This window comes from Lineus longissimus, chromosome 12 (assembly GCF_910592395.1).
Source record: "Lineus longissimus chromosome 12, tnLinLong1.2, whole genome shotgun sequence".
Taxonomy (NCBI): domain Eukaryota; kingdom Metazoa; phylum Nemertea; class Pilidiophora; order Heteronemertea; family Lineidae; genus Lineus; species Lineus longissimus.
In genome coordinates, this window is record NC_088319.1 from 15,058,064 (window position 1) to 15,077,569 (window position 19,506).

Sequence of the window (19,506 nt, forward strand, 5' to 3'; positions counted from 1 at the left end):
ATCTTCCTTTCCTCCGGGTTAGGTTTGTGGCACGTTCCAAGGACATAGTGCAACTTATATTAGATTGTTATCAACTCCATCTAAGGAAGACACCCAGCAGAACCTTTCATACCAATATACAATAAGGCGCCCTACTTACGTAAAACGAAACCGTCACGAGGATCAATGGGTTGTTTGGAAACATTGAAGGTCACATCCAAACTCCTCTCCTTTGTACAGCGTCCCCGTAATATAATGATACTTGTGATTGTATGAAGGCGTATTTGCCAGGTACTCCAAGGAGCTGGCCAGGGACGTAATAGAGGCAATAACTAAGGCAGACTCTCTAGAGCCTGACAAGGGACATAATTGCGCCGGCAAAGGATGAGAGTGTGTTATTAACTCTCGTATACAGCCAGTTTCGAACTGCTCTTCGAAGTAAAGATTTTAGTGCTTTTGAAAAACCTTTCAAAGTTTTCCACCAACTTCAAATAAAAACCTTAGAAGCTCTATTGGTCTTTATTTTGCTGAAAAAGTCCTACGGAGAGCTTATTTGTGTTGGCCGGAAAACCATTAAATCTTTTTCAAAAGCTCAGAATCCTTTATTTCTGAGTGTACGGCGACGACAGTAGAAGCAAGAATATGAAGACAAAACATCGAAAGGTGTGGCGTACACCAACATGTTTCGTTCTAGTTCATTAAAATAACTTGTCGTTGCACAAACTGACGAGGAGTGAACAACACACATTAAGTTTACTTCAATCGCTTGTGCAATTCTGAATAAACCGTTCGCATCTGCATGGATGGAATAGTTCGCTGAGGTTGCCTGAATAGGCATGACCTTGGAAATAGTGAAATTAACCATGTTTCAATTAAAGAATTCCAAAGAAATCAATGATAGAGTCTTAGATCAATGGTAAAAAACACAGCGTATTTTCGACCGTAACATTTGAAACTCTTGGTGTATCTCCAAAAGAAATCTATCGGTGATACCATCTCAGTTAGCAACGCGGATCGTGAGGAAAAGATGAGACATCAGGGCGAATTTGAAAGCTGTGAACTTCCAAAGGAAAGATAGAGTTGAGAGATTGAAATTGGATTAGATCGACGAATGTCTGGAATACTAATTGGTTGTCTGAGATGGAATGCTGAAAGCGGTGCAGTGAGTGGAATGCGTGAATTTCGTAGTCAAAATCTACCATTAGCTAACTAACTTCTGATCATCCGAAATCCCCAATGGTCAGACATCACGCGCCGGTAGATTCTATCGTCATTTCCTGGATCAAAAGACATCTACTGCAAAGGATCAAATCTACCAGTTAGTTAGGTTGAGATACACAGATAGTTACCAATTTACATGAAATAACACACACACAATCAACTTCTAAGACATGCCACCTTCTACGCACACTGATTATCTGACTTTCAGTTAACCTATGAACTCTTGACAATATGCTCCTAACAAAGAGTGATTCAGAACACGAAACGTCTATTTACACAAACAGAGCCGGCAACATAACTAATTCATCTTGTATCAATATCAGCCAATACCCCAAATCACCTGGGGGGCATAACTCTCAGTTTACTCTACACATGATCTGACCATTGCTCCGAGGAAATCATGAACGGGCAGCGGGGACAAACAATCAAATGCAAGGTCAGAGTCGTGACTTAGCAAAACCTTTGGGTCAATGTCTTGGCTTGCTTATCATGAAGTAGTCAGTGATATTTCGGTTAGGAAAATCATATTCAGAGGCTAAACGCGGGACATGCTACCATTCACATTGACTTCTGGAGAAGGTGTAGCACTCTTCACGTTCCACTATCTACAATGACTGGTAAATTTTCCGTCCTTGGCGACGGAATCTCTGCAACTTTGGTTAAAGGTTCAGCCAGTTAGACCATGCACTTACCTGATCAAGTGTGACCTTTTTAGATGGCGGGCGACTATGACAGAAAACATCGATATTTCGGGGTATAGGTTCGCTTTATTGATAATGCGTTTTAAGTGAAAGGTTTCACGACATAGACGAAGTGGTTTTCGTTGTAAATGAGATAAATAACGTACATCGAGACCGGGCTGAACTATATTGGATATGGTACATGTAAATCAAGTGGTGTTTGAAAAAAATGGACTCCGTCGAAATTGGCTACGGGAGATACGCGAGAGTGAAAATACTGAGAAGGATCTGACAATGTGAATAATATATCAGCAGTGGAGTTTAAAGCCTGCGACTTTTGACTTCCGTCCCGCTATATATTTACTTGTATTAGCCTATCAGCGCACCCGAGTCAACAGGGTCCCGAACTTATGGCCCTAACATATCAGCCCGTCAGTTTGATATATGGGGCTATTTGCAAGGACTAATGTCCCATTTGATTTAACCGATGGAGCGTATCATTGAAATGGTGATATAAATCATTTGGGATGAGACTCGTCTCCTTTTTAACTATCGTCATTTATTATATCTAAACAAATGGCAGAGGCCAGATAGCATAGTTGTCTGGAATACAATTGAATACGTTACATTGTAGTTGATTTTATTGCTGTATATCCCCTTGCAGGAAAAATTCAGCAAATGAGCTCACTATGTTGATGTAATCATTCAGGATGCAACTCACTGACTTTCCGGTCATTGCGCAAATGGTAAAAGTCATTTGCTATATTCATAGCAAACAGAGATGTGTCATTTGTTTCTTGTCCGAATTCCTAAACAATGTTGAAAATCCTCAGGGGTACTGTTGTTGTTATCAGACAGAGTAAATACGAGTAATAAATTGAGGGAATATTGTCTGTATGTGTGTACAAGTAGGCAATTTACTGTTACATCGTGCATAGTTTAAAAAGCCAGCTTGACCATAAATGTAGCAGACGGACTCTGGCAATATGCGAAGGCAACGGGTATTAATTAAGTGACCCGCTTTCAGACGACAATTTGTTGATTTATTGCTGAGGAGAGGTTTTTCGAAGCCCATCCTTCATACCCGTCCAATATAACACGGCATTGTGAAAAAACAAAAAAGTAGTTACTGCAAATAATCCAATCCATCATATTAACACGTTGCTCAGTGAAAGGCAAAATTAGGTTGACCGAACGAGAAATGATTCTTTTTGGTGCTTTGGTTCTTTCGGTGATAAATGAAGAAGAAAGAAGTTGCTTGTCATCAGTTTGTCTCTCAGAATTCCAGTTAATGTAATACATTATTTTAAGGCCACTTTGGCGACTGATAGGACCAGAGGCTATCGATCTGCAGTGACATCATGGATGATGTAAACAAGACCTTGAATGTGACGGGACGGCAAAAGGGGGCACTGCTTCCTCGCCCATTATCAATTCTTCTAAAACTCTTGCAAATATTCAAGAGACCACCACAGATGTCATAAATCAAACAGGCACTTGCGGTGACTTCCATCAGCTAATGTTAATCGATCCAAGGTCGGGGTGCATATAAATATTGCTGAGATGAATAGAGGTCCAGTTGATCGCTGATTTCATTTCCAAACTGATACGACTGACTTGCCATTTATCGAGCTCACATGATCGTGTTTGAGGAGCGAGAGACTTGTGACCCTGAGTCGATACGATTATGGAGAAATTGATAAATCATGTTGACTGAGGCGGTCAACAGAAGTCAAAGGTTGTGGATATTTCCGACACTGATTTGTTCGTTCTTGAAAAGACTGCTCTTGCATTTGACGAAACTGTCAATTGTGAGAGATGTTTTTGTCTTAGAGCACTCTTATTGTGCAACCTACTCGGCCAAGTGGACTATGAAGATTTTTTACGCGATGTCTAGACGATGGTTGGTAATATATAATTGTAAGTCAATCCTTCCCCGGACCAGGAAAGGCTCGTTCTTCACCAGACAAAACAGGGAACTGCCTGAATATGTACTGTATTGATCATCAAAAGGTCAGCCGTACTGCGCCTGATGGTTTCTAAAGGTTCTTTCCCTTGTGAAGAAAATATCAGAGGAGGTCGTGTTCACCAAATGGAACTGGCGGAAATTACCTCTTCTATCGATTTCCTTACTGATGGTTGCTCTTACTTGTGAAAGAGCCCTGCGATTATATTTCGATGGGGCCAATAGCTTGTTTAGCTTTCTAATTCAGTATCCAATATGTCAGTTGTAACCTGAAGCCACATATGAGATTTGTAAGAGTCTTTGTTGTTTTCCTACTGATATTCAGCTTTTGATGATGGTAAAAATAGACTTCTTCTTATGCGCCTAATGAGGTTCTTGTATTCCGTCTCGTTGGGCTTTGTAAGCAAGGAATTGGAGTCGCCGACGAAGTTTGAAATATAATCAACTTTAAAGATACTTTAAATGTGGAAAATGAGTCTTTAAAATGTCAAAGCAAACGTTGATCTCATCAAATGCCACCTCTTTTAAACCGGACTAGACAGCTAGACATGAGGCTTTTACACCACTCCATGAACCAGTGACTTTATTTACAGACTCAGACATAAATCACATTAAGTTGGCTGACCTATTGGTTGTACATGACTTTACACCTTTTACTCCCAACCATTTCCTTGCAACCGATGATAACAGATCTCTGGTTTAAGATGATGGCGAAAAATAGTTGACATTATTTCACAGAATCTGATTACACTCCCACATCTTCAATATTATTCTTTAACCTCGCACCAAGGGGAAATATAAAGGTGACAATAACTTTGTGAAACATGACTGCATCAAGTCTCGGTTGCTATGGCATGTAATGCATGACTGCTTGCTTATTTGATTTATTATTTGATTTATCGGTTTAATTACAATGTCACTCTTTAATTAATATCCAAATGGGATATTTTAGTTGAAGTGAAGGTCATTCGACCGAAGATTTTGAGTAATTTCTGGTGGATCCTAATTGATATTTCCACAACAGTGGCATAAGCGTAATGTATAATGTACACACATGTACACGAGATCTACGCGATGTTGACACTCTCTCGCGGACAAATAATCATGAAATCTCTAACAATCTAAGCTAAGTAAGTCAACATTCAAAAATTTTCTCACTCCCCGTATGGTTTCTCATATTATTTCTATCTTTCTTTCTACTTGATGGGTGTTTCTCTGTAGAATGCTACAGTTGATTACTATTATAACCGATGATGGTATTTCCCTCAGCACTAGAAGAATCCAGTGGTTTTACCTCTGACATTACTGTTTGAGATACGAAGTTATTTTAGAATAAGTCATAAATATATGTGTTTTGTCCCGCAGTTCTGCACACTTTTTCAAGACCCTATTCATCATGTTCATCAGTGCCACTCGTAAACTAATCACGGTAGGCCAACGTTTCTTTTCGCCATTCCGGCGCTAATGGACATGTTGCGTTTTCACATAATGACTTCATTGATCCAGCCATCCAATATTCCTGAATGTTTTTTTTATACTACTCGTCGTATCAAATGTCTTTCACTGCGAGTGTAACAAAAAGGCTCTCAATACATCGGTTACCATTCGAAGCAACACATGAAGGTCAAATGCCCTCGGCAACTACTTGCTTGCTGCCTAATCAACTTGATAGGTGGATCATTTTATTGACACATTGAAGAAAGGTTAGTATAGTATTGAAATGGTGCTTATTTTGATATTTTAATATTTGTGTGTGCTTTGAGTAGGCTAAATAGTGGAAATAGCCCCTGATAAACAGTTTTACAGCACATCCACGATGTAAACAAGAGCAGCCATATTTGATTCTGTTATCAAGTACTCTCCAACTCTATGTTTTATCCGGAGGGTTGAAGATTCTTGTTATATCACTGGTGATGCAGTGCCTATGTTATAGAAGTGTGAGGGCGATAATATGTCGTCCTGTCTCACCAGGAATGATGATAAATTGATCTACCACCTATTTTGACACAGTCACTGGAAAGTAATATGAACACGCTATTAAAGGAAAATCTCAGCTTAATCGTCGTAGCTTCTCCGCGAAGGTAACTTATCCGTTGATTAGACTTTCCTTCATGGCAGACAGCTGTTGGTTGTCACGTATCCAGTATCGATGTTCGTAATCAATACGTTCATAGAGGAAGGACTATGGCAGTGTAAAGATGGATATCTGATGTCGTCAGGAAAATTTGCAAACATGCAGTGCGCTCACCCAAGTTGGTCTTTGACATGGTTGCGTGAACTTGTCCCCGATGGCTCCAGACCAGACTTACCAGGCTCATTCATACGCCATAAAACGTATCCACGTTATCCACAACCAAGATAATGTGTAGCCACTACAAAGACTAATCATTCTGATATCGGCTAAAGTGGCGACCTGGGACCGATCTCTTCGTGAAGTTGATCAGCTCATTCTCAACACTCCCGTCTCGCATTAATGTTTCATCATGATGTTTCATGTTATGGTTATCCGGGGTGACAAGCCTTTTGGTGGATACTAGGGTTTCAAGCATTACAGGAAGATAGTTGGCCTAGCAACACGAGGTTTACCGAGAATAAAACTGATATCAACCCTTTTACTCCAAGTGAAGCTTTGGCCACTCGCACGTTTTCGCCAATTCCTCCTGTCCTTGGTGGATAATTGGTCAACCTGTATCCAGAGTGTGTGAAAATGCCGGAGAAAATTCCAAAACAAAAACAGTGTCTTTTGTGCAACACATTTATTACGATAAAGGTCGATTAGCAAGTGTTTCCAGCGCACTGGCAGCATGCGTGTGCTCATCCGAGCCGAATTAAGAAGATGAATAAAGTGAGGGCACCATTGCTTACATAAGCAGACCAGAGAATCCTTCGAGATCTGTAAATCGGCCGAACAAAGATGTCGATATTGCCATGGGATGCAACTCACATAGGCTAACAAACACATCATACTTCGTAAAGAATGTTTATGTTGACACATTACAATGGCGATAAGGTACATCATTGTCGTACTTATCACCCTGATATCGCCTAAGTAGCAACCAGGGACAACTAATTGCCCATTAGTAAGACTACATTCAGAATGCAAGTAATTCTCCAACCATCGATTTTAAAATGGTTGAGGATGGAGCATTCCTTTGTCGGATGAGGTGCAAGGCAAGGCAGTGTGTATTTGAATAGCGATTTAGACTATACTTCACCCTGCTTGATCCTCAACACCACGAGAGGTGTCTTGGTCGCCGTGGGAATCACACGTTGTCACACGGACCCGCTTCTGGCCTCGACTATATTTATATCAACTGATACACCAATGTACCTCATTGGTGATGTATTGTTTCACGACATAACATTATCAACAGTCACAAAGAATGTCCGTCCAAAAAAACCCAGAAATTCTTTTTGCTCGAAACTAATCACTCTGATACCACCTAATGTGACAAACTGCCTAATATACTATCTTTATTGGTCATTCTCCTCATAAAGGTTAATAATGGCCGATTGTAAGCCCTTAGAGATTTCATTAATATTGTATTGCATTTGTTATGTGACAGTCGCTGGGAGATAAATGAATGTACTTGGTAGATGGAGGAGCGATAAGAAGTGCCACAAAATGTCTTGTATCCAGGCAATGCTCCTATTTGTAACATCGGAGACAAAATAGAAAATTTGTTTTAAGTATCTAAAACAATCTAGATATAAGTGTCTAGTGTCATGGCGTCACCAAGTTGTCTTAAAATGTCTTCAATCTTATGGATTAGAGGAAACTTGTTTGATGTTAATAGATTAAAGTTGGTTTCCATCTGCTTCTCTGCCTCTTTGTTAGGACGCTGTCCTGTCATAGCTGACGTTTGTTTAATTTTTAAATTTTGTTCCCGAGATCAAATTTAATTCTATTGAATCCCTCAACATTTGTTTATCTGATGTATGCCAAGAATTCGATATGGCTTTATGCAGTGTTCTCTGCACTGGGATGAACCTAATTCATTGGAAACTGTTTCCCCAGAAAGAAAACCTACTAAAATGTCAGCTTTTATCAACATGACCGAGAATATGGTGAATTGGAATTGACGCATACTATTGAAAAACATCGCGCCCTTTTTCAATGTCAATAAATTGAACTGAATTATTTATTAGGACAGAGATTGACATTACCCTTCGTTTAGAAGCCAACCATTGTCAAGTTCTATTCTCAGCTTAGAATGTTGATATTTGTTTAAAAAAAGAAGATTCCTTATCAGTGGATTAATAACATTTCAATGATTTATTATATAGATTTAACCCTTCATGCCAGAACTAAAAAGTCCGTTTTGTTAAATGTCGCCATCTTATCTGTCTCACTGAGTTTTGGAAAAAATATATGACTCATGTCTGTGCATGTCGTTAACATACAACTATATTTGATTTATACTTTCCAATGAACTTTGGTTTTTAGTCCAGTTAATGCGATAAGGACACAAGATCAGCCATACTCCTACGCGTTTGTGACGGCGTTTTATCGAAACATCGAACAATGAAACATCAAGGGTCATCAAGAGCAATAATGATAAATGTGACAAAGTATATTCAATAAGAATTCTTTATCTCCATGTATTTGTAATACCCATTTCTATAAATAAGCATCATTTTTTTTCCAAAGCAAAAGTTGCATTTTTGCGGTTGATGCTAATCCCATCAAGCGCACAAGCGAATGATATTTTGCGATTTCTTACGTCAATTGATTTACCTACCATGTAAGGGCAGGTGGGACCAGGTGGGACATCATAATGACTTTTATTTAAATGGTATTCTTCTACAAAAAGGTCGAAAGATTGCCATTCGCTGCTCAACTCTCCATAATCTGTGGTACACGCAGCGACTAGATTCTTAGTCAATAGAGTTACATGGCATTATCTCGGGCTCTTTCGAGGAACATCCGTCAGTGTATATCCGGCATAAACTAGATCGCCAACTCTGATATTTTAGAAGCCATATCGAAATGTCGATACTTTCCGTGTTTCTTGAAAAATAAAGAAAGAAAGGAAGAATTTTCATCGACGATTTTTATTCAAACGTTTCTGTTCCAGTTACCAGAAATGGAATGAAAAGGATTTATTGTGCATACTTGTGTATTCTTCATTGTTGTCTGGTTTAAATGTTAAAAATACACCGTCCGGTGAAAGAGGATTCGGGCTCTACAGGAAGTCTTCGAGCTGGTGCTGAGGAAAGGGATGAATAAGAAGTATCACTCGTGGCTGAGTCTCATGAAGAAAGATTAGGGAAATTCCCACGTCACTCGACACTGAAAGGCCACGATGTCATAATGGCAATGGATAGCAATCAAGCAACAAGTTTATTCAACTCAAATGTTTTCACAAAAAATATTTAATTTGTTACATTCTACATGTATCTGACTTGTTTCGACATCATTACAAGTAATCTATTCCCCTTTCCGAATAATTTTTCAAAAAGCATTAACTAATCATATTTCATTGAAATTACGATAATACACGATGACACGATATTTTCGAGAATTTTCAATAAATATTTCCGACGGATTCCGAAAAAATACGATAACTTAAAAATTACCCAAAACAGAGTTTCAGTCACGTAATCGTTTTTCATTCAGTTCTACACGCCATTGACTTAGTTAATAATCTAGTTATTCAAGTCTTGAAGCAAAACCAAGTTTGTACGTGGATCGAGTGGGAGATGATATTAAAAAAAACTCACATCGAATGCTTTGAATATGGCGGATTTTTTACAACATTTGTACAAACCTGGCAGTTTTTACAACATTTGTACATACATGGCAGTTTTTGCAACACCTCAGAAAACTATAACATTTAAGAAGTTTGCACTAAGTAAAATTCTTTATCCTCGGTCTGAATGTGTCATGAATGATACATCGATTCCTCAAAGATTGGCTGAACTAATCCTCGCTGATGATGATGCTAAAGTTATTCTGAACAGACCAAACCTAAAATTAACCCAGACCAGACTCATTCTTACTTCGTGTACACTACACCTAAGCAGATAAAATGTTTCAACTGGGAGAACTAATCATTCTGATGTCGGTTAAAGTGGCGAACCATCGGACCGCCCTCCTCGTAAATGTTGATCTGGTCATTCTCAGCACTCTCTGCTCACATTAATATTTCATCCTGTTGCTTTATGTTGCATTCGTAACATTCATTGAAGTGGCAAACAATTTGCTGAGACAGGAGCTTTATGTTTTGCTGATCGGTGGAGGACTACTAATTGTTTTTAGGGTATCAACTACAGAGGAAATGGCGCATAGTGTCCGAATCTTAAAGCAAGGGCATGCAAAGACTGGTGATGGAAGGATGGAAAGGATGAAATTGTCAATTAAAAACATTTGCTATCTGTTTAAATGACAAACCCTTGACAAATACGTGTCTGATGAGAGCAGGGCGATTGCTTAGTGAACCTAGTCTGTATTTTGAACAATATCCGCCTGCATTATACTGCCCCGGTTAGTTTTGAGGTGAACTGCGCTGAACCCAGTTTGTTAAAATAACACTAATAATTTACAGCTGTCGCAGCCAACATCTTTCTCGAAAAACCAATATTAAAATGGTAAACGATAACATTGACATAAGCAATTGAAAAATGTCGTTGTCCCTCTGGCAATAAAACTAAATTATAAAGAAAAGCAAACATTATGCCGATATCTTTGTTATCAGTGATCTATTCTAGTTATGGCATTCGTAGAAATTTTATCATTCATCTGCAATAAGGAAATTGGCCATCACAGAAAAATCCATTAGTTCCGTCACTAGCAAATGCATTTCCTTGTTGAAACATGGAAATGTCATTCGGATCGAAGTAACGCACACCTGGTTGCAAAAGTGTACGAATGAATTGCTTTGTGCACAGTTGAATGTAAGTGTTACATTGCGTTTCTTTGCCATTGGTAGTTAAGGCCAGTATCTAACACCCTGTAGGCTGTTTCGTGGGGGTCGATGTCATCATGATTCGAATAAGACTGTAAAACAATGGGAATTAAGTCCTTTGTGCGAACATGCTTTGTTTAAAGACAATAGACCGCATATTGGGATAGGTCTGAATTCATTATACTGCATGGTAAGTGACAAAATGACGTGTTACTGGCGATAAACATGTGCTCTCAGTTGCTTTTGTCTCGTTCTTGTCGTGCTATGACAAACTAGTGCAGTGCAACTACAATCAGCCGTATCCTCATAGCAGCTTCCCCTCCCTAGTCTTATGCGGCTTTGGTATTCAACTGTAGGCCTAGAGCAAGCATTAATCGAAAAAGAAAATCGAAACACTTCATTTACATTCATTTGGTGATCACCTCTGGTGCACTTGTAGCATCTCGGGATGCTTCTTGGCCAAGAAGAAGAAAATATGCTGGTCTCGTTATCGCATTGTAAAAAGCCAGTAAATCGAGGAACAACATCAGCTGAGGTGAATACTTATTGTATATTGCCATATTTGATTGTTCAGAATCTAATTTAAATTGTCGTTTTTTACCTGCTTGATCTTTCAATGCCAGGTCAACTTCACCAGTTGAACTTATTGACCACTAGCTGCACATAGTGGCCAAAGTTCCTTCCATACGTACAGCGTGTCAGTAAAAGCCCTCTAGTCTTGAATAATGTTGGTAGATTAAATTGTATTTTGAATGCTTCGCAATTAGGTGCAGAATCATGGAATTCCTTCTCAGAACGAGAAATGACACGACATCGTGATTACATGTATGGTTGAAAAACCATTTCGTCGCAGAATATGCAAAAGGCTTCATCATCTCGCTTCATCCAACGCGTCAGTAAATCTTGTAATCAGCCTCAGCAACCGGAAGCAATTCATTTCAACACGCGTAGAGTATTAGGTATCAAACAGAACGTGCAATTGACAGTTAATTCATTTTTGGCAGATACCTTTCGATATCTAGTTTTATTGTTGAACAAATTCAACTAAGATGCTGGAGGATATCTATCCAATGCACATAGTTGTCATTTACGGCATGGTGTTGTTCGATGTAAGAAGTAGTCAAACTAATTTACCCCCAATTTAGGCAAACATGATAGTATGGATGAATTCTGTGAACCCACTGGCAAACACAGTTTCCTCAAACCGCTGTGTACATTCATAAAAAGAAATAAGCACTACAGGCCATCACTTTTTGTGTTACGTTATCGTACGTCTATCTCATTTTCTTGCCAATTATTCGCGGTCCCACCGCGGAAAAATTCTCTTCCCGGAGGCAACTTCATTCAATTAACAAAACGAAATACACCTTAAAAGCTTTCTCCATTACAAATGAATTCACTCTCTTAATCGCCTGATTCATTTGATTACACTGACACGAAACTGAACCTCTATGGATTATCACACTGAATCAACAGGCTTCCAACCATTTGCATTCACAAAAATGGACATGGGCGTAATTTGAAGAAAAAATAGACATTATAGACAACAAGATACACACTTTTGCCATCTACGTGGTTCTTCCAAATTCGTTCACATGATGGACGAAAACATGGATGTTATCTTGGTTATTTTGAAGAAAAGTGAAAAAAGCCTTCCATCGATCTCGTCCATGGTATTCAGACGGCCTATAATGAACCGCCCACTAAGAAAATGGCTCAGGATCTTTTGTAGTTGAGAGAGATAACTTATTCGAAGTGATTCTCGATAGGCATTAGGCAGATCACTTATTAATGAATTACTTAATGGATCACTGTTGCTAAACAACTTCAAAGGGTTAACCCAATTAAAACAAATTTCTCGACATGACTTTGATATGATATAAAGTAACTGACTCTAACTAAAAAATCTTCCAAAGGCAGACACTGTTTGTCGATGGCATATTCCCTAGGGTAAACCCATAAATATTTGTTGCATTCGACTCATGTCGGTACTCTTGTGTATTCGTAGACCAAGCCAATTAGCAGTGGGAACTTCAAAGTATGAGGCAAGGTAAGAAAAAGTCACTTGCGGGTACCGAGAGCAAAAACCACTTTGATAAAACATTCAGAAATATGAATATCGAACGGCAACAAACCCAGATATCATATTCTCAACTTTCAACCTGTATTTCTGCGACGGGAAAAATAGCTTTGATCTATGGTCAGACGTAGAAGATGTTGTTATATTAGCTTAAGGAATTTGGTCTTTAAGAAGACAGATGTATGATTTTTCTCAGAGCAACACGATTTTCCGTCTCATTACTTTGATTGGAAACGCTTCTTTCAAGGGACTAATTATTAAGAAACACTTGTTTTCCTAAGGCATATTGAACAATGTATTGCATTTGCAATGCCTCTAGGACATGTGATCGAGCGAGGAATAACGTATACATGTACATGTATCTTTTTTAATGCATTCGATTGTAGGATGCTGTACATAAAATGTAAGGTTTTATGATACAATACCGATTACCAGCATGATGTAAGGCTTCATGAAATCATAGATATAACATAGAGATAACTAAAGATGATTCTCGATATAACGAAACATATTGAAAACAACTGATAACGACTATACAATCAATGAGAGTGGTATTGTACACCGCGCCAAGAGTAGTCAAATTGCGAAATTTCATCAGCGATGTTCTTGCCATGAAGAAGAAGAATGAGACAACAAAGACGAAAAAATGAAGAACAAGATGACGGGCAAAAAGAAGATTGTCCTGGCATTCGTGTTAACGGATTAGTCTTATTAGCCAAGCTGCGCCTGCAGCCGTTGATTTGATTTGAAGCAGGTAAGAAGTTTAAGGGAAAGCCACAGAAGTGACTCATGCAGAATGCGTCTTTGTTACCGTTCAAACACCCCTGTAGGCATTTGGAATTGCTTCCTGTCTAGGCCAAAGCACCCATATCATCTTGCCTCAGACATATTAGAGGAGTAGGAACAAACAGGCCACGGAAGTTGTGACCAAATAATTTGGCAAATCATGCGGACTTAAAATTAGCGAGAAGCAAATGTCAGAGTTGCCTTCCTGTGTTGTGCCTGGCTGAATGTCTATCGCTCGAGGCGGTACCTTATGCTACGTTGGATTGTATGGGTTTCTGAGTCTAGTGTCGAGAGCCAGGGAAAGTAAAGGGCTGTCGTGATGGCATTAGCTCTTTTGGGTTCCTTCAGTTCAATCAATGTATGCATGATCAGGCATAGAAACGGACAGTTTTCGGACAAACAGCTGACTGAAAGTGTGAATCAATGATCATCTTCGGTGATTAGTCCCGCATGCAAAATTCCCAGATTTTTCCCGGAACCACTGCGCAGTGCTTTACTCTTTGACATCCAGTCAATACTCACAAAGAAGCCAATAATGAGAAAGGATAAGACTATTCCCCGCTCCTTTTTTCTTTGGAGTGACAACAGAAAGAAAAATATTGATATCGGAAATGTTGATTCGTGTGGCCACGCAACCAGCACTGTTCTATTTGCTTGAAAATAGTTTCTGTTTTTTTTTACCCAAGAAGAATAGATGAAGAAGACAGATAAACATTGCCCTCACTGCCCAGACCTCAACTACTCTGTCTTGTAATCAGAACAATTTTTACTTAAGGGTTGACCATTGGTGCCGAAAGTCCAATCAATGCTTATGTTATTGTACATCTCATACATTTTCGCCCCCGCTTGGACGTCAAGTTTCTATAAACAAAATACATGTACTTCATACAATGGTATTGTCATACGAATTCCTTTAGCCATACCCAATCGAATATATCTTATAGTTCTCAGTATCGGAACTGATGACCCAATGTGATATCCAATCAATGTGTTCTTGCAACAGCACTTTAATTCACCTTAACAGATGCTTGTACAGAACTCATTTATCATCAAAACATTATAACAAAGAAAGGTTACTTTTCACATTTCAACTTCGTTGAAAACTCAAAAAGCAAAAACAATCCTCTGATGTTATCAATCTAACTCAAAGCAGAAAAAGGTCAGAATCGCGGGAAATTAAACCTTTGGGACTACTAGCAAACAGGGAGACTATCATAAAGTGTTGATCAAGTTCGAATCAAAGAACTCCATTACGTTCGACCTTCACTCTAGGGACACGAACACGGGGTGATTTCAAAATTGCTTTTGACTCTGAATGAATTAAAGGGTATCTCACTAATGATCACTCCACGGGTGATAAAGTCAAATTAAATCAATTTGCCAGGACGCGAGTGTACTCGGTTAGAGAGTCCGTTCACTTCGCCGTATCAATGAATGGTGTAAGAACGAAATTAATGAAATGGAGGTGACTTGTTGATGACACTGGTCTGCTTGATGGGTGAAATGAATGCGATAGGAAGAGCTGTGACGAGTGGATAATAATCAGTTTGTCCACTTGTCATTTCTTGATTCAACAGGGGTCAGTTGGTCCTGATGACTGGTGTAAAATTGAATACATTCCCCTGGAGATTTACTTACCCGATTGTCCGAGAATATGGCAATTTTGCATGATTCATTTTATAATATTCCGGCATCAGTATTTGTTGGTGAAAAGCACATAAGGCGCCCATATGGTAATACTCATTGCAGAACGGTGACCCAAACTTCAATATGACAAGATGTCACCACTGTTTGAATAACCTGACACCCTCATTACTTCCTTCCGATGTCATGTTTGTCCACGGCTATCACGCCGAGACCTCGGAATCGTTTTTTACCTGGATAATAGCTTTAGCCTCTGTAATTACCGCCGGATTGACGTGATGCATAACAGAGCTGGGCTCGGATAAACTGGCGGATGACTCTGCGTTCATGAAGTTCACATACGGTGGACACCGGCGAGTGGCACTCTTCCTAAAAGCATATTTCCGTTTCAAGGTGTCTTATTTTGCAAAGGTTGCGTATGTGAAATTCTGTATTCTAAAACAAATGAGTCGAGTTTCAGATCACTTTGAGCATTTTTCAAATTGGCATGAGTCAATGAAGCGTCATCTATTTCAATTTCAAATTTCAAATACATGACAATATGCACGTCACGTGACCAGTGACCTTCAAAGTTCCGAAATACATATTTATTCATCGGCTCTGTCTCCAAATTTGACAGCTCCAATCTGCATGAGCTTGAACCGTAATCTAACATTCGGGGCATTTCTCCCTGAGAGATTCAATCACAGCAAAATAAGACGGTGAATTACGGAAACGTTGAAAACAGAGATCTTGAGAACAAATCAATTTTAATATAAATCAAACGGACGTCCACCAATTTCTCGGGGGATATCCAAGTACATTAACAAACTGTTCATATCCCGTTTGAGTCCTGTTTTGGTTACTGATATGTTTTAAACATGATTTTAGGATAAGAAAACGTACATTGTTTATCCCTAAGTTGTGTCATTAAATTCAACCTCTATCAATAGTTGTCAAAAAATCGTTTTCGGATCCAGTTTGCCTGAAGTCCGTAGCGCAACAGTCACGTCTTATCAATGTCTTTAAGTATTTCTTTCTGCGTTGGCCGTTCTTTTTACGCACCATTTTGAAGAGAACCAGCGATGATCATGCATAGGAAATGTGACCTTGTTCGGTTTTAGTTTCCCCATTTTAAGAAAAATGCTTATTAATAGCGAAGGATTTTTTTCTTATCACCTTTGCGCTTAACAAGCCAGCGGCAGTCAGATTTTGTGCGTTACCTTGTCATCTGCCAGTAATCTCCCCATTAAGGTTGACACTTCTAGTCCGTCTTGAAAAATGCGGATGACAGGCTTCATGAGCCCTTGAAGATGATCCCGACGGAATGGTTAGATGAGCCCATTTTCAAAGTCATCTAAAAACAATATAGGTGAATAAACTGCCTTATTAAAAATATGGATTAGTCTAAAACACGACCTTTGTTCTTGGCTGCCGTTCTTTGATAAGACGATCCACCTTCAAAGTTCGAAAAGTGATTTGAAAAAGGCAAGAGAGCTATAGAAAAATTCAAAGAGGAAATTCAGGCAAAAAATTACACCTTGAAGGATGAGCCGGCGAATCAGCGCAGCAGCTAAGATCAAAGACGGACGACTTCCTCCTGATAAGAAGAATAATTGCTAAATGAAGTCACATCACATTACAAAAAGACCCAGTTAAACCATGGACAAGAGAGAACGTAGAACATATTTTTTTAACAATCATAAGCTTAATTCACACCAGTCTTCAGAGTTACGTGTACTTAAAACCTACGTGACCTCAGCAACCCGTTTATGAGTTCAAGCAATTTCTCCGACAGTTCTACCATGTCAAACAATCGCTATCGCGGTGTTGGTAACGCCAGGAGTGTCTTTAATGGTGGCGGGATTGTTGCCGCTGGGAAAGTCATATCCGGGAACCGTCTGAGCGTGTTTTATCACGAAGATCTTTCCTGTCAATTATCACCAATCCATTAGATACTAATAGTCTCCTTTTTATACTATCGCACAAATAGGTTATAATGATAAGCGATATTGATAATGGATTAGCGTGGTGTGTGAATATGGTGTATCGAAAAACCTTCACCAAGTTTGGCAATCACAATCGAGGAAAAACATTTAAAATTGTCTTTCATCGAAATGATTGACAAGCTCATCATTTCTTTAGAAATAGGTGGACTGTATGTTAGTATTTTATTATGGTTATTGTCGTACTGCTTAGTCCATCATCTCTATGAAAGATATCAAGTGAGAAAATAGGTTCTTGTTTCTTAGTACCCTCCTAGTAACATGCATTGTAAGATACTTTTTGAAAGAAATTGACGGAAGAGTGTTCTTCTTTTAGATATATATAATTATGATTAGGAAGGAAACTCACGCTTAGTCAAGGCGAGCACATGTATCTCGAAAGGACAAGTACTTTTCATAGTCGAGATTATAACATGTAAAGTATCAATACTTCAAGGAACTTTGTATAGAATCTTTAAGGATCATTGTTAAATACCAAACAATTGCCAAATAACGACTTTAATTCATATTAAAACACACTGTCCATTACTCGAGTGTTGGATGGAACAGTAATAGTTGATATAAGTTCACCAGATATCATTGACCTCTCTGATCAATACACCATTAGGAAGTCGGATAAGAACGAGGACAGCTGCAAAATAAGAGCCTCAGGTATCTTTGGAAGGGCCAAATGTTACTATGCTGATTTTCTTCTTGCATATTCATAGCCAGATCCAATATTCATGGGAGCTCCAACATCTGTGACCATCGTTGATGAAAATCTTCTTGGTCATTCTTTAGTGCGTTCTTACTTTTTTCGCATTGTTTGATGAGCCACCGTTTTTCTGATTAGTATCCGGGATTCTTTTATATTTTCCTACATTTTTTCCATCTATTTCTGATTATTCCCCTTTTTGTTATTATCATTCGGAAAAGGTTGGGAAAGGTCAGAGTAAATAGTGTGTGTAAGTACCGGTATATGCTTCGCTATGGAAAATAAAATTTCCGAACAGAGTTTTGTGTATACACCGCATTAGTTCCAATTCTACGTCGTATAATTTACCATGAGTGCAATTCCTTTTCTTTACTAATTTGCATATAGTCTTTTGTCAATAGAAACCATTCAAATAGAGAAGGATTCTTGTAATAATGACGATTTCAACCAACGGCTTCTTGTCCACCAAGGTATAGAGAATCTAGGTCATACGGACTATTTCACAGAAAGACTCCTCAAATTCAGCCTGAGAGGCGACACCACGTTAGATTTGAACACCACAGATGACTTTATGCCCTCAGCATAGCACTATTGGTAAAGCTGGTTAAGGATGAGTCTCTCAGACACTGTTGTCCCGACGGATTAGCCACAGGCACACGATCAGTGTTTCGTATTGCAAATAGCTCATCTCGACGTTTTTCTCTTTTTCAGGAAGGGTATTTCGACAACAGACAGTTCTGATCCACAAGGGACTTTCTGGCGGATAGAGAAAATATGGTGATTCGTATTAAGGCGTATCAGAGAGTCTGAGACTTGAATTAAACTTTCAGACGTCTTCTACTACTCGAGTTGTCGACTGAGGCGATAAAACCAAGGATCTACACACTCCAGTTAATAGAAGTGTCCCCTATCAGAAAATATTTGCCCAGGTGTTGCACATTGAAGGATTCGATTCTCGTACTTTTAAGGAATTCCGTGTTGGGATCGTAAAATAGCACAGTAAGTCCAAAAAAGGTGAATTGACGTTTTTCTTTCTCATCTGTTTTTTTGCGTCACTGTTATTGCGTTACAAAAACAAGGAAGATTGAATAATATCGCTATTTGTTGATGGTTTTTAGGTCGAGCTCATAATGGACGATATTAAACAGAATATATTCATAGACTGTCGAAGCCTTTGTCATTTAGCCATTTAACTCATAGTTTCTTTTTGTCAAAACCGACTAATGATACATTTGAAAGTCAATTTCCATGTCGAATGAGTCTACTGTGTTAAACGTGTTGATACCAAAACATCGCAGTGTTTCTCTGCACATATTAACGACCGTATCTATTGCCTAATCGGGAAAACACATGCAAAGGTCAACTGGTCAAATTACTTGATTAAACTATATATTCCTTTTTGTTCAAGACGGCCAAGATTTATGGCTGCATCTTTAATGTGCCGTACATTTCCCATGACAATGATAACCGTCCATTGAAAGTTCAGACCATAGTTCACGCAGTGAATAATATATGGGTTGGCTTATTGAAATAGCGACGCATGCCTTCGCGCTGTGGTGAATT

At 38.8% G+C, this 19,506-nt stretch overlaps 1 long non-coding RNA gene across 2 annotated transcripts in view; it reads left to right on the top strand.

The window, feature by feature from the left end:
• The window catches only part of LOC135497291 (uncharacterized), a 64,336-nt gene that overhangs the window by 25,230 nt on the left and 19,600 nt on the right, over positions 1-19,506 (top strand). Inside the window, exon 2 of one of the 2 annotated variants that reach the window (XR_010448792.1) lies at positions 18,655-18,957. This is a non-coding gene — a long non-coding RNA (uncharacterized LOC135497291). The remainder of the gene's footprint in view (positions 1-18,654; positions 18,958-19,506) is intronic. The other variant, XR_010448793.1, reaches the window with a different exon arrangement.